Raw genomic sequence first — 15,539 nt, 5'->3', positions numbered from 1 at the left:
AAATATGTTACAGTTATATGAAATTCAGCATTCTAGCTTCCAAAAGAATAAACATTTCTGAACTTCACTAACTATCTAATAGAATTCCAATATTGGAAGAGAAAATTAAAGTAGACAATCCCTCTGGCTAGGACACTAGCAAATATTTGATATAAATTGACAGTCTTTGTGCTTCTGTTTGAGACAGTGAGTATTATGTCACTACCTATGGAAGCACAAGCTGGAATCAAGATTGCTGGGAAAATATCAATAACCTCAGATATGCAGATTACACCACCCTTATGGCAGAAAGTGAAGAAGAACTAAAGAGCCTCTTGATGAAAGTGAAAGAGGAGAGTGAAAAAGTTGGCTTAAAGCTCAACATTCAGAAAACGAAGATCATGGCATCCAGTCCCATCACTTCATGGCAAATAGATGGGGACACAGGGGAAACAGTGTCAGACTTTATTTTTGGGGGCTCCAAAATCACTGCAGATGATGATTACAGCCATGAAATTAAAAGATGCTTACTCCTTGGAAGGAAAGTTACAACCAACCTAGATAGCATGTTCAAAAGCAGAGACATTACTTTGCCAATAAAGGTCTGTCTAGTCAAGGCTATGGTTTTTCCAGCAGTCATGTATGGATGTGAGAGTTGGACTATAAAGACAGCTGAGCGCCAAAGAATCGATGCTTTTGAACTGTGGTGTTGGAGAAGACTCTTGGGAGACCCTTGGACTGCAAGGAGATCCAACCAGTCCATCCTAAAGAAGATCAGTCCTGGGTGTTCACTAGAAAGACTGATGTTGAAGCTGAACCTCCAATACTTCGGCCATCAATGATGTAAAGAGCTGACTCATTGGAAAAGACCCTGAGGCTGGGAAAGATTGAGGGCAGGAGGAGAAGGGGATGACAGAGGATGAGATGGTTGGATGGCATCATCAACTCGATGGACATGGGTTTGGGTGGACTCTGGGAGGTGATGATGGACAGGGAGGCCTGGTGTGCTGCAGTTCATGGGGTCGCAAAGAGTTGGACATGACTGAGTGACTGAACTGAACTGAACTGATGGCATGAAAGACCAGCCATAACTATTTCTAGTAAGTTGTTTGCAGCAAGATCTTTTAGAATATAAATACATTATTATATAGACTTTTCTACTAATAGCACTATGTTTCCCTCCAGTTGTTCTTCCTATAGTTATCTAATGAGCTTCTACATACGAGAAATGATCAGGGAATCTCTCTGAGGTAATTCCAGCAACTGTGGCATATGGAGACATTGTTTTCAAGTCCCTTTGCCATGATTTCTAAGCAGCATGATTACCTGGTGGTAGAGGCTAGAACAATTGTCAACCCCCACTTCTAAGTTCTGAAGTGTTCTCTCCTGCAAATGTCAGGCCATCCTGACAGGTTTTGTGCTAACAGGAAACAAGGAAAATTTTTCTATCAGAATTTGAGTATGTACATTCTTTTGTCCATTCCACAGTGAATATTTTTCTGCTATCAAGATCAATTCCATGACTCTATGAAAGGAATTTTTGAGACTTTTGCATTTGGTGCATTTAGCTCTATGTCACTTATGAAGCCATTTTGTGTTTCTGAGCAGTTATGTTCCTCTAAATACTGGTGAAGATTTGCCAGACTGATAGGTTTTATTTCAGTAAAGATATTTCTCCCTCTATAGCTCTGCTTTTCCCCAATTCAAATCAAGAAGACATACCTTTGAAATAAGATGGTAGAGAGCTGTGATGTAGTGAAGAGTGACTCTTCACCTTCCTTGTCCTTCAAGTTCCTTAAAGACTGTGATTGTGCCACTTATTCCTCCCATGTTCCAGTTACACAGACATATTCACTCTATTTACTCACAAATTAATGATGGATAAAGGCACAATAAAGGACAGAAATGGTATGGACCTTACAGAAGCAGAAGATATTAAGAAGAGATGGCAATAATACACAGAACTATACAAAAAAGATCTCCAAGACCCAGGTAACCATGATGGTGTGATCACTCACCTAGAGACAGGCATCCTGGAATGCGAAGTCAAGTGGGCCTTAGGAAGCATCACTACGAACAAAGCTAGTGGACGTAATGGAATTCCACTTGAGCTATTTTAAATTATAAAAGATGATGCTGTGAAAGTGCTGCACTCAATATGCCAGCAAATTTGGAAACCTCAGTAGTGGCCATAGGGCTGGAAAAGGTCAGTTTTCATTCCAATCCCAATGAAAGACAAAGAACGCTCAAACTACCACACAATTGCACTCATCTCACATGCTAGAAAAGTAATACTCAAAATTCTCCAAGCCAGGCTTCGACAGTACGTGAACTGTGAACTTCCAGATGTTCAAGCTGGATTTAAAAAAGGCAAAGGAACCAAAGATCAAATTGATGACATCCGTTAGATCATTGAAAAAGCAAGAGAGTTCCAGAAAAACATCTACTTCTGTGTTACTGACTACAACAAAACCTTTGACTGTGTGGATCACAACAAACTGTGGAAAATTCTTAAAGAGATGGGAATACCAGACCACCTGATCTGCCTCCTGAGAAATCTGTATGCAGGTCAACAAACAACAGCTGGAATGGACATGGACCAACAGACTGGTTCCAAATTGGGAAAGGAGTACATCAAGGCTGTATATTTAACTCATATACAGAGTACATCATGAGAAATGCTGGGCCAGGTAAAGCACAAACTAGAATCAAGATTGCCAGGAGAAATATCAATAACTTCAAATACACAGAGAACACCACCCTTAGGGCTGAAAGCAAAGAAGAATTAAAGAGCCTCTTGACGAAAGTGAAAGAGGAGAGTGAAAAAGTTGGCTTAATACTCAACATTGAGAAAACTAAGATTATGGCATCTGGTCCCATCACTTCACGGCAAATGGAGACTATCTCTCACAGCAGTGAGAGACTATTTTGGGGGGCTCAGAAATCACTGCAGATGGTGCTTGCAGCCATGAAATTAAAAGACGTTTGCTCCTTGGAAGAAAAGCTATGACCATATTAAAAAGCAGAGACATTACTTTGCTAACAAAGGTCCATCTAGTCAAAGCTATGGTTTTTCCAGCAGTCATGTATGGGTGTGAGAGTTGTACTATAAAGAAAGCTGAGCACCAAAGAATTCATGCTTTTGAACTGTGGTTTTGGAGAAGACTCTTGAGAGTCCCTTGGACTGCAAGGAGATCCAACCAGTCCATCTTAAATGAAATCAGTCCTGAATATTCATTGGAAGGACTGATGCTGAAGCTGAAACTCCAATACTTTTGTGCCTGATGTGAAGAACTGACTCATTGGAAAAGACCCTGGTGCTGGGAAAGATTGAAGGTGGGAAGAGAGGGGAACAACAGAGGATAAGATGTTTGAATAGCATTACCATCTCAATGGACATGGGTTTGAGTAGGTTCTGGAAGTTGGTGATGGACAGGGAGGCCTAGCATGCTGCAGTCCATGGGGTCGCAAAGAGTGGGACATCACTGAGTGACGGAGTTGAACTGACTGAAATGAATGAACACATTCCTGGTTTGAGCAGCTCAGCACTGCCTTTCACCACACTTCTGTGTGTTCAGTGCTGCCTACCAGTGGAGATCTTTGCTTTACTGATTATATCCCACTCCCTAGCTTGGTCTTTTTATGTTAACAGAATTGACAGTCTTCACTCAGACATATATTGTGATTCAACTATTCAAGAAAGCGGATAGTCCAACTTTTCTTTTCCTCCCTACCTTTTTCTTTTTTTATTTCATTATTTAAATAAACAGGAATGTGTCTGCTGCTCGCTGGACACTCATTTAAGATCTGGGGAAATAATTCTTAAGAAAATAAACAAGATCATACCTTCATGGGTTTACATTTGTGTCAAATTAGGGAGGGAGTTAGGCAATATGTGAGTAAACTAGATGATACCATATTAGACAAAAGCTTTAAGGAAAATGAAATAAAGTTAAGTGGTGGTGAATGGACAGAGTAAAGCATTGCATACTTTGATAGGGTACTTGGAAAGGCATCTCTTAGGAGGAAACATTTGAAAAGATATGTGAATGACAATTAGAAAGCTAACTCCCGGAATCTCTGAAGGACAGATGGAACAGTCAGAGTAAGGAATATGGGGTTTATTCTGTTGTTTGAAGTGTGGTAGACCTTTGGAGGAGAAGGCAATGGCACCCCACTCCAGTACTCTTGCCTGGAAAATCCCATGGATAGAGGAGCCTGGTGGGCTGCAGTCCATGGGGTCGCTAATAGTCAGATACGACTGAGCAACTTCACTTTCACTTTTCACTTTCATGCATTGGAGAAGGAAATGGCAACCCACTCCAGTGTTCTTGCCTGGAGAATCCCAGGGATGGGAGAGCCTGGTAGGCTGCCATCTATGGGGTCGCACAGAGTTGGACATGACTGAAGTGACTTTGCAACTTAGCAGTGCACATAAAAGTTATGCATATAATATAGTCTATTAGGTGTGCAGTAGCATTATATTTAAAATGCAATGTGCATGCATGCTAAGTCACAATTGTGTCCAACACTTTGCAACCCCATGGACTGTAGCCATCCAGGCCCCTCTGTCCATGGGATTCTTCAGGCAGGAATACAGGAGTGAGTTGCCGTGTCCTCTTCCAGGGGATCTTCCAGACCCAGGGATCAAACCTATGTCTCCTGTGGCTCCTACTCTGCAGGTGGATTCTTTACTGCTGAGCCACCAGGAAAGCCCCTTCAAATACAGTGCATATGTCTTAATTAATACATAATTTACTGCTAAAAGATGCCAACCATCATCTGAACCTTTGGAGAGTCATAATCTTTTTTGCTGGTGCTGAGTCTTGCCTTAATATTGATCACTGCTGACTGATCGGGGTAGTTGTTGCTGAAACTTAGAGTGGCTGTGGCAATTTCTCAAAATAAGGCAACAGTGAAGTTTGCCCCTTGATTGACCCTTCCTTTCATGAATAATTTCTCTGTGGCTCGCCATGCTTTTGGATAGCACTGTAACCACAATAGAACTTCTTTCAAAATTGGAATCAAGCCTCGCAAACCCTACTGCTCCTTTATCAACTAAATTGATATAATATTCTAAATCCTTTGTTATCATTTCAACAACCTTCACAGCATCTTCACCCAGAGTAGATTACATGTCAAGAAAATACTTTCTTTGCTTATTCATTAACAGCAAATGCTCATTTATTTTATCATGAGTTCAGTCACTTCTTCAGATTCTATTTCTAGTTCTCTTGCTATTTCTGCCATATTTGCAGTTACTTTTTCCACCGAGGAAGTCTTGAACCCCTCCAAGTTATCCATGAGGGTTGGAATCAACCTTTTGTAAATTTCTGTTTGTATTGATATTCTGAATCTTCCCCATGAATCACAAATGTTTTTAATTGCACCTAGAATGGTGAAATTTTTCCAGAAGGTTTTCATTTAACTTTGCCCAGATCCATCAAAGGAATCACTATCTGCATATTTCTTAAAGGGTAGAACTTGAAAGTCAAAATTACTCCCTGATGCATGAATTGCAGAATAGGTGTGGTGGTAATAGGTGTGAAAGTAACATTAAATTCATTGTATTGAATACATCAGAACCCTAAGGTGACCAGGTTCATTGTCAATGAGTAGGAATATTTTAAAAGGAACCTTTTTTTCTGAGCAGTAGGTCTCAGTAGTGGGCTTAAAATGCTCAGTAAACCATGTTGTAAACAGATGTGTTGTCATCCAGGCTTTGTTGTCCATTTATAGAGCACAGACAGAGTAGATTTAGTATACTTCTTAAGACAGCCTTAGGTTTTTTGGAATGGTCATGAGCTCTGGCTTCAAGTCCAGTTGCATTAGCCCCTAACAAGAGAGTCAATCTGTACTTTGAAGCTTTGAAGCCAGGCCTTGACTTCTCCTCTCAAGCTCTGAAAGTCAGATGGCATCTTCTTCCAAGGGAAATGTGTTTCATCTACATTTAAAATCTGTTGTTTAGTGTAGCCACCTTCATTAATTATATTAGTGAGATCTTTTGGATAACTTACTGTAGCTTCTAAATCAGCACTTGCTACTTCACCTTGTATTTTCATGTTATGGAAATGGCTGCTTTGCCTCTTTCATGAACCAACCTCTGCTACCTTCAAACGTTTCTTCTTCAGTTTCCTCATCTCTTCCAACCTTCATAGCAAAACATTGAAGAGAGTTAATGGTCTTTCTCTGGATAAGACTTTGGCTCAGGGAAATATTGTGGCTAGTTTGATCTTTTATCCAGACCACTAAAACTTTTTCTGTATCAGCAGTAAGACTGTTTGACTTATGATTCATGTGTTAACTGGAGTAGCGCTATTAATTTCCATCAAGAACTTTTTCTTTACGTTCACTACATAGCTTAGTATTTGATGCAAGAGACCTAGCTTTAAGCCTATCTCAGCTCTTGCCATGCCTTCCTCACTAAGAATAATCATTTATAGTTTTTTATTTAAAGAGAAAGACGTGCACCTCTTTTCACTTGAGCACTCAAAGGCCATTATAGGGTAACTGCTGCTGCTACTGCTGCTGCTAAGTCGCTTCAGTCGTGTCCGACTCTGTGCGACTCCATAGATGGCAGGGATTCTCCAGGCAACAACATTGGAGTGGGTTGCCATTTCCTTCTCCAATGCATGAAAGTGGAAAGTGAAAGTGAAGTTGCTCCGTCGTGTCCAACTCTTAGCGACCCCATGGACTGGAGCCTACCAGGCTCCTCCGTCCATGGGATTTTCCAGGCAAGAGTACTGGAGTGGGGTGCCATTGCCTTCTCTGTATAGGGTAACTAATTTACCTAATTTCGGTATTTTTGTCTCAAAGGGAATAGGAAGGCCTGAAGAAAGGAAGAGAGATGGGAGACTAGTCAGTCAGTGGAGCAGTCAGAATACACACAACTTTTATTAAGTTCTCCATATTATAAGGGTGTGGTTTATGGCACCCCAAAACAATTGCAATTGTAACATTAAAGATCACAGGTTGCCATAACAAATTTAGTAATAATTTTAAAGTTTAAAATATGTGAGAATTTACCAAATGTGACATGACAAACACTAAATGAGCAAATGCTTTTAAAATAAAAAGCAAAAGTGCCAATAGACTTGCCAGACTCAGGATTGCCACAAATGTTCAATTTGCAAAAACCATAGTATCTGCAAAGTGAAATAAAGGAAAGTGCAAAAAAACAAGGGGTACTGGTACATTTGATGCATTTTTTATTGGAATGATTATAGGTTCACATACAATTATGAGAATGGTGAAGGGCAGACATGTTGTACCTCTTGTATAGTTTTTCTGATGCTAACATCTTGCAAAACTATAGTATTACAGAAAGAATACTAGCATCCATTCAATGTATCCCACTTTTACTTGCTATTGTTTTTCACTTTAGTCATATTAATATGTGTTGACTTATATCTCATTGTAGTTTTAATTTCTGTAGTAACTAATTATTTTGAACACGTTTCCATGTACTTATTTGCCGTCTTCAAATCCTCCTCAATGAAATATTCATGTCTTTCACCATTTTATACTGGAGATCAGCCCTGGGATTTCTTTGGAAGGAATGATGCTAAAGCTGAAACTCCAGTACTTTGGCCACCTCATGCGAAGAGTTGATTCATTGGAAAAGACCCTGATGCTGGGAGGGATTGGGGCAGGAGGAGAAGGGGACGACAGAGGATGAGATGGCTGGATGGCATCACTGACTCGATGGATGTGAGTCTGAGTGAACTCCGGGAGTTGGTGATGGACAGGGAGGCCTGGCATGCTGCAGTTCATGGGGTCGCAAAGAGTCGGACACGACTGAGCGACTGATCTGATGTTAAAGGATAATTATGTTACAATATTGTGATGGTTTTTGCCACATATCAACATGAATCAGCATTAGGTAGACATATGTCCCATCCCTCCTGAACCCTCTTCCCACTTCCCTCCCTACCCTATCCCTCCAGGTTGTCACAGTCAGGACGGAGCACTGACTTTGGCTTCCCTGTGTCATACATCAAATTCCCACTGTCTACCTATTTTACATATGGTAATGTATATGTTTCAGTGTTATTCTGTTGTATCATCCCTCCCTCTCCTTCCCCCACTGGGTCCAAAATAACTGTGTCTCCTTAGCTGCCCTGAAAGTAGGTTGTCAGTACTATATTTCTAGATTCCATATATATGCATTAATATTCAATATTTGTCTTCCTTTTTCTTACTTCACTCTGTAGGTTCATCTACCTCATTAGAACTGACTCAAATATGTTCCTTTTTAGAGCTGAGTAATATTCCATTGTGTATATGTACCACAACTTCCGTATCTATTCATCTGTTGATGGACATCTAGGTTGCTTCCATGTCCAAGCTATCATAAATAGTGCTGCAGTGAACACTGGAGTACATGTGTCTCTTTCAATTCTGGTTTCTTTGGGGTGTATGCCCCACCGTGGGATCGCTGGTTCATATGGTGGCTTTATTCCTATCTTTTTAAGTTATCTCCATACTGTTTGCCATAGTGTCTGTATTAGTTTGCATTCCCACCAACAGTGTAAGAGGGTTCTCTTTTTTTCACACCCTCTCCAGCATTTATTGTTTGTAGACTTTTGATGATAGCCATTTTGAGCAGTGTGAGATATCATGTTGTAGTTTTGATTTGCATTTCTCTAATAATGAGTGATGTTGAGCATATGTTCCTGTGTTTATTAGCTATCTGTATGTCTTCTTTGTAGAAATGTTTTAGGTCTTCTGCTCACTTTTTGATTGAGCTGTTTGGTTTCTGATAAAGAGCTGCATGAGATGCTTGTATAATTTAGAGATTAATTCTATGTTAGTTGTTTCATTTACTATTATTTTCTTCCATTCTCAGGGTTGTCTTTTCACCTTATTTATAGTTTCTTTCATTGTGAATTAAAAAACAAGAAAGAAACAATTTTTAAGCTTAATTAGGTCCCATTGTTTATTTTTGTTTTTATTTGTATTACTGTAGGAAGTGGGTCATAGAAAATCTTGTTGTGATTTATGTCAGAGAGTGTTATGCTATTTTTTTCCTTAAGAGTTTTTATAGTATCTGGTCTTACATTTAGGTCTTTAATCCATTTTGAGTTTATTTTTGTGTACGGTGTTAGGAGGTGTTCTAATTTCATTTTTTCACATGTAGCAGACCAGTTTTCCCAGTACCACTTGTTGAAGAGACTGTTTTTTCTCCATGGTATGATTTTGCCTCCTTTGTCAAAGATAAGGTGCCCATAGGTGCATGGATTTATCTCCAGGCTTTCTGTTTTCCTCCATTGGTCTATATTTCTGTTTTCATGCCAGTACCATACTGTCTTGATGGCTGTAGCTTTGTAGCATAGTCTGAAGTCAGGTAGGTTGATTCCTCCAGTTCCATTCTTCTTTCTCAAGATTGCTTTGGCCTTTCAGGGTCTGTTGTGTTTCCATAAATGTTGTGAAATTATTTGTTCTAGTTCTGTGAAAAATACCATTGGTAGTTTGATTGGTATTACACTGAATCTATAGATTGCTTTGGGTGGTATAGTCACGTTCACTACATTGATTCTTCCAATCCAAGAACATGGTATATCTCTCCATTTGTTTGGGTCGTTTTTTAATTTCTTTCATCAGTGTCTTAAAGTTTTCTGCAAACAGGTCTTCATCTCTTTAGGGAAATTAATTTCCAAGTATTTTATTCTTTTTGTTGCAATGGCGAATGGGATTGTTTCCTTAATTTCTCTTTCTGATTTTTCATTTTACTGTATAGGAATGCAAGAGATTTCTGTGAATTAATTTTATATCCTGTGAATTTACTATATTCATTGACTAGCTCTAGTACTTTTTGGTGGCATCTTTAGGATTCTCTTTGAAAATCATGTCATCTGCAAACAGTGAGAGTTTTACTTCTTTTCCAATCTGGATTCCTTTTATTTCTTTTTTTTCTCTGATTACTGTGGCTAGAACTTCCAAAACTTCCACCATATTGAAAAACAGTGGTGAGAGTGGGCACTCTTGTTCCTGAATTTAGAGGAAATACTTTCAATTTTTCAACATTGAGGATAATGGTTTCTGTGGGTTTGTCATATATGGCCTTTATTATGTTGAGGTATATTCCTTTTAAGGGCTTCCCTAGTGGCTCAGATGGTAAATAATCTACCTGCAGTGCAGGAAACCTGGTTTTGATCCCTGGGTCAGGAAGATCCCCTCTAGAAGGAAATGGCAACCCGCTCCAGTATTCTTGCCTGGAGAATCCCATGAACAGAGGAGCCTGACAGGCTACAGTTCATGGGCTCACGAAGAGTTGGACATGACTGAGTGACTAACACTTTCACTTTCACTTTCATAATCCTTCTAGGGGCTTCCAAAGTAGTGCTACTGGTAAAGAACCCACCTGCCAGTGCAAAAGATGCAAGCTACACAGGTTTAATTCCTGGGTCTGGAAGATTCCCCTGGAGTAGGAAATGAGTATCCACATCAATATTCTTGCCTGGAGAATTCCATAGACCGAGGAGTCTACAGTCCATGGGGCCACAAAGAATTGGACATGACTGACTAACACTGTTTATATTCCTTCTATGCCTACTTTCTGGAGAGCTTTTATCATAAACGGGTGTTGAATTTTGTCAAAGTCTTTCTCTTCATCTACTGATATAATCATTTGGTTTTTATCTTTCAATTTGTTAATTTGGTAACAAATTAACAAATCACATTGATTAATTTGCTTGTACTGAAGAATCCTTGCATCCCTGGGATGCATTTGTTATGATATATGATCTTTTTAATGTGTTGTTGGATTATATTTGCTAGAATTGTGTTGAGGATTTTTGCATCTATGTTCATCAGTGATATTAGCCTGTTTTGTTTGTTTGTTTGTTTGTTTTTTTGGCGGCATCTTTGTCTAGTTTTGGTATCAGAGTGATTGTGGCCTTGTAGAATAAGATTGCAGAGAAGGCAATGGCAACCCCCTCCAGTACTCTTGCCTGAAAAATCCCATGGATGGAGGAGCCTGGTAGGCTGCAGTCCATGGGGTCGCTGAGAGTCAGATACGACTGAGCGAATTCACTTTCACTTTCCACTTTCATGCATTGGAGAAGGAAATGGCAACCCACTCCAGTGTTCTTGCCTGGAGAATCCCAGGGACGGGAGAGCCTGGTGAGCTGCTGTCTATGGGGTATCACAGAGTCGGACACGACTGAAGCGACTTAGCAGCAGCAGCAGCAGCAGCAGCAGCAGCAGCAGAATAAGATTGAGAGTTTTCCTTCCTCCTCAATTTTCTGAAAGAGTTTGAGCAGAGAATGTGTTAGCTTTTCTTGAAACTTACGGTAGAATTTGCTGGTGAAGCCATCTGGCCCTGGGCTTCTGTTTATTGAAAGATTTGTTATTACAGTTTCGATTTCTGTGCTTGTAATTGGTCTGTTCATATTTTCTATTTCTTCCTGGTTCTGTTTTAGAAGGTTATACTTTTCTAAGAATTTGTCCATTTCTTCCAAGTTGTCCATTTTATTGGCATAAAGTTGCTCATAGTATTCTCTTATGATCCTTTGTATTCCTGTGTAATCTATTGTAACTTCACCTTTTTCATTTCTAATTTTATTGATTTGAGTCTTCTCCCTTTTTGCTTGATGCAGTCCATGGGGTAGCAAAGAGTCGGACATGACTGAGCGACTGAACTGAACTGAACTGATTTCTCCCACCTCTAGCAATGACCAATCTGCTGTCTGTTTCTGAGTTTGGTTGATTGTAGATTCCATATAAAAGTGAGATCATACAGTATGCTATGTCTGACATTTCACTTAGCATAAGGCCCTCAAGGTCTATATACCTTGTCATGAATGACAGAATTTCCTCCTAAATAATCAGTTATATTCCATTGTATGTATGTACACAGATGATAGCTTATGGTGAACAGTGTCAGACTTGTGATTTCTAAGGAAGAGAATTTAGCTTCGGGACCAGGAACAAGGCTTAATCACCCAGAGCTTTCATGTAACAGAGTTTTATTAAAGTATAAAAAGGATAAGGAAAATTTCTGACACAGACATCAGAAGGGGACAGAGAGTGCCCCACTCCCCAGTGTTCTCAAAGCCTTATATACCTTTTCAATTGGTTACTAAAAATAGAGCCATTCTCATGACTTACATATTAAGATAACACGATTAGTCAGAAGGTTCTTAAGAAGGAGAAACATGTCCTTGAGCAAGATATATTCAGTTCAGGTCAGTCACTCAGTGGTGTCTGACTCTTTGCAACCGTATAGACTGCAGCAAGCCAGGTTTCCCTATCACCAATTCCCAGAGCTCACTCAAAATCTTGTCCATTGTGTTGGTGATTCCATCCAACCATCTGATCCTCTGTTGTCCCTCCTTCTCCTCCCACCTTCAATCTTTCACAGCATCAGGGTCTCTTCAGAGTCAGTTCTTTGTATCAGGTGGCCAAAGTTTTGGAGCTTCAGCTTCAGCATCAGTCCTTCCAATGAATATTCAAGACTGATTTCCTTTAGGATTGACTGGTTTGATTTCCTTTCAGTCCAAGGGACTCTCAAGAGTATTCTCCAACACCACAGTTCAAAAGCATCAAATCTTCAGCACTCAGCTTTCTTTATAGTCCAACTCTCACATCCATACATGACTACTGGAAAAACCATAGCTTTGACTAGACAGATCTTTGTTGCAAAGTTATCGCTTTGCTTTTTAATATGCTGTCCAGGTTGGTCATAGCTTTTCTTCCAAGGAGCAAGCATCTTTTAATTTCATGGCTGCAGTCACCATCTACAGTGATTTTGGAGCACAAAAATGAAGTCTCTCACTGTTTCCATCGTTTCCCCATCTTTGTGCCATGAAGGGATGAGACTGGATGCCATGATTTTAGTTTTCTGAACATTGAGTTTTAAGCCAACTTTTTCACTCTCCTCTTTCACTTTCATCAAGAAAATCTTTAGTTCTTCTTCACTTTCTGCCATAATGGTGGTGTCATCTGCATATCTGAGGTGATTGTTATTTTTCCTGGCAATCTTGATTCCAATTTGTATTTCATCCAGTCCAGCATTTGGCATGATGTACTCTGCATGTAAATTGACTCATTGGAAAAGACCCTGATGCTGGGAGGGATTTAAGGCAGGAGGAAAAGGGGACGACTGAGGATGAGATGGCTGGATGGCATCAACAACTCAATGGACATGAGTTTGGGTAAGCTCCGGGACTTGGTGATGGACAGGGAGGCCTGGCGTGCTGCAATTCATGGGGGTCACAAGGAGTCAGACATGACTGAGCGACTGAACTGAACTGAACTCTGCATATACGTTAAATAAGCACGGTAACAATATACAGTGTTGATGTACTCCTTTCCTTATTTGGAACCAATGTGTTGTTCCATGTCCAGTTCTGACTGTTACTTGTTGACCTGCATACAGATTTCTCAGGAGTCAGGTCAGGTGGTCTGGTATTCCCATCTCTCAGAATTTTCCACAGTTTATTGTGATCCACAGTCAAAGGCTTTGGTGTAGGCAAAAAAGCAGAAGTAGATGTTTTTCTGGAACTCTCTTGCTTTTTCAATGATCCAGCAGATGTTGGCAATTTGATCTATGGTTTCTCTGCCTTTTCTAAATCCAGTTTGAACATCTGGAATTTCACAGTGCACATATGGTTGAAGCATGACTTGGAGAATTACTCAAGCATTACTTTGCTAGCGTGTGAGATGACTGCAACTGTGTGGTAGTTTGAACATTCTTTGGAATTGCCTTTCATTGGAATTGGAATGAAAACTGACCTTGTCCAGTACTGTGGCCACTGATGAGTTTTCCAAATTTGCTGGCATATTGAGTGCAGCACTTTCACAGCATCACCATTTAGAATTTGAAATAGCTCAACTGGAATTCCTTCAACTCCACTAGCTTTGTTCGTAGTGATGCTTCCTAAGGCCTACTTGACTTCACATTCCAGGATGTCTGGCTTAGGTGACTGATCACACCACGGTGGTTACTGAGTCATAAAGATCTTTTTTGTATAGTTCTTCTGTGTATTGTTGCCATCTTTTCTTAATAACTTCTGCTTCTGTCAGGTCCATACCATTTTTGTCCTTTATTATGCCCATCTGTGCACGAAATTTTCCCTTGTCACCTGTTTTCTTGAAGAGATCTCTAGTCTTTCCCATTCTATTGTTTTCCTCTATTTCTTTGCACTGATCACTGAGAAAGGCTTTCTTATCTCTCCTTGCTATTCTTTGGAACTCTGCATTCAAATAGGTATATCTTTCCCTTTCTCCTTTGCCTTTTATTTCTCTTCTTTTCTCAGCTATGTAACACCTCCTCACACAACCATTTTGCTTTTTTGTATGTTTTTCTTGGGAATGGTCTTGATCACTGCCTCCTATACAATGTCACAAATCTCCGTCCATAGTTCTTCAGGCACTCTGTCTATCAGATCTAATCCCTTGAATCTATTTGTCACTTCTACTGTATAATTGTCACTCGAGTGTATGTTCCTCAGTTCTTTGTCTCATCACAACAAAGATTTGGAGCAACGGACATTAAAGCCCTCCGAGCATCACAGTTCTCGGGTCTTGGACAAACCGTGTTACAGCTCTTAGGCAAATCAGTGTTACAGTTCCATGTTATTTATAAGATAGCAGGAGAATCCAAGACTCGAAGAGAAGAGAGTGGAGGAGTGCGTGGGGAGGGAGAAAGAGAGAGAGAGAAAGAGAGTGCGCGCACATGCACGCGGGAGAGAGAGTCCGAGAGAAAGCGCTTTGGCTGCTCCTTTTATATGTTTTTTCCTCCACCTGGGCCTGCCCTATGCAAATTGGGCTTAGCCAGGAGTGCTGTTTGTTCTGTTTGTTCTGCCTGAAGTCTTCACTCTGATCCTCGGACCTTCCTTGTCTTTTAGCCACCTCCATTTTGGACTCCTTTTCCCTATTCTACCTACCTAACATTCCCCCTCAAGAGATGGGAGGCCCAATTCTTTGGGAATAGGGGCGTCGAGGTCTTTCTGGCTACTTCCTGCTGAACTGGGGCGGCGAGGGGTATTGGGCCTCCCCCTCTTGCTAGTCTCAAGCCTCAGAGTCCTTATAGCGGTGTCCAAGGGTGTGTGTGATATTTTCCATGGTCAGCTGTAGTTTTATATCTTTGTAGAACTGGCACTGCATGTTGTAGCTGGTTGACCTGGGCAGAGACAAAACAGGTTAGACAATTGACAGTACATAGAATAATCATAAGCATCATCAATATAGCATAACAAGGACTAGTAGGGACATTGGTCAATTTTAAATTCACATCGCCAGGATAGCTCAAGTCCCTCCTTGTTCAGGGATCAGAAGATCTATTTCCTGTCTGTCTTGGAGTACAGTCTCTGTCAAGCTGTGTTGGCTCCTTAGAGTTATCCTGAGAAATCTTATCCCCAGAAACCAGATTTTGGGGGGTCTTCATTAGAATGGCACTCATTGGTAGTTTTGAATAGGTATTTGAGATCTCCCAGGGGCTCAAAGGTGTATCGAGTGTCCTCTTCTGTTTTCTTCCATGGCTTGACTCATGAGTAGTGAATCCAGGAGTCATTTCCTGGTACTTTGACTGCTGTAGGGGTAGAAAGTATTACAGG

This window comes from Bos indicus, chromosome 5 (assembly GCF_029378745.1).
Source record: "Bos indicus isolate NIAB-ARS_2022 breed Sahiwal x Tharparkar chromosome 5, NIAB-ARS_B.indTharparkar_mat_pri_1.0, whole genome shotgun sequence".
NCBI lineage: Eukaryota > Metazoa > Chordata > Mammalia > Artiodactyla > Bovidae > Bos > Bos indicus.
The sequence above is the reverse complement of the archived record's forward strand: the minus strand, read 5'-3'. Positions refer to the sequence as shown.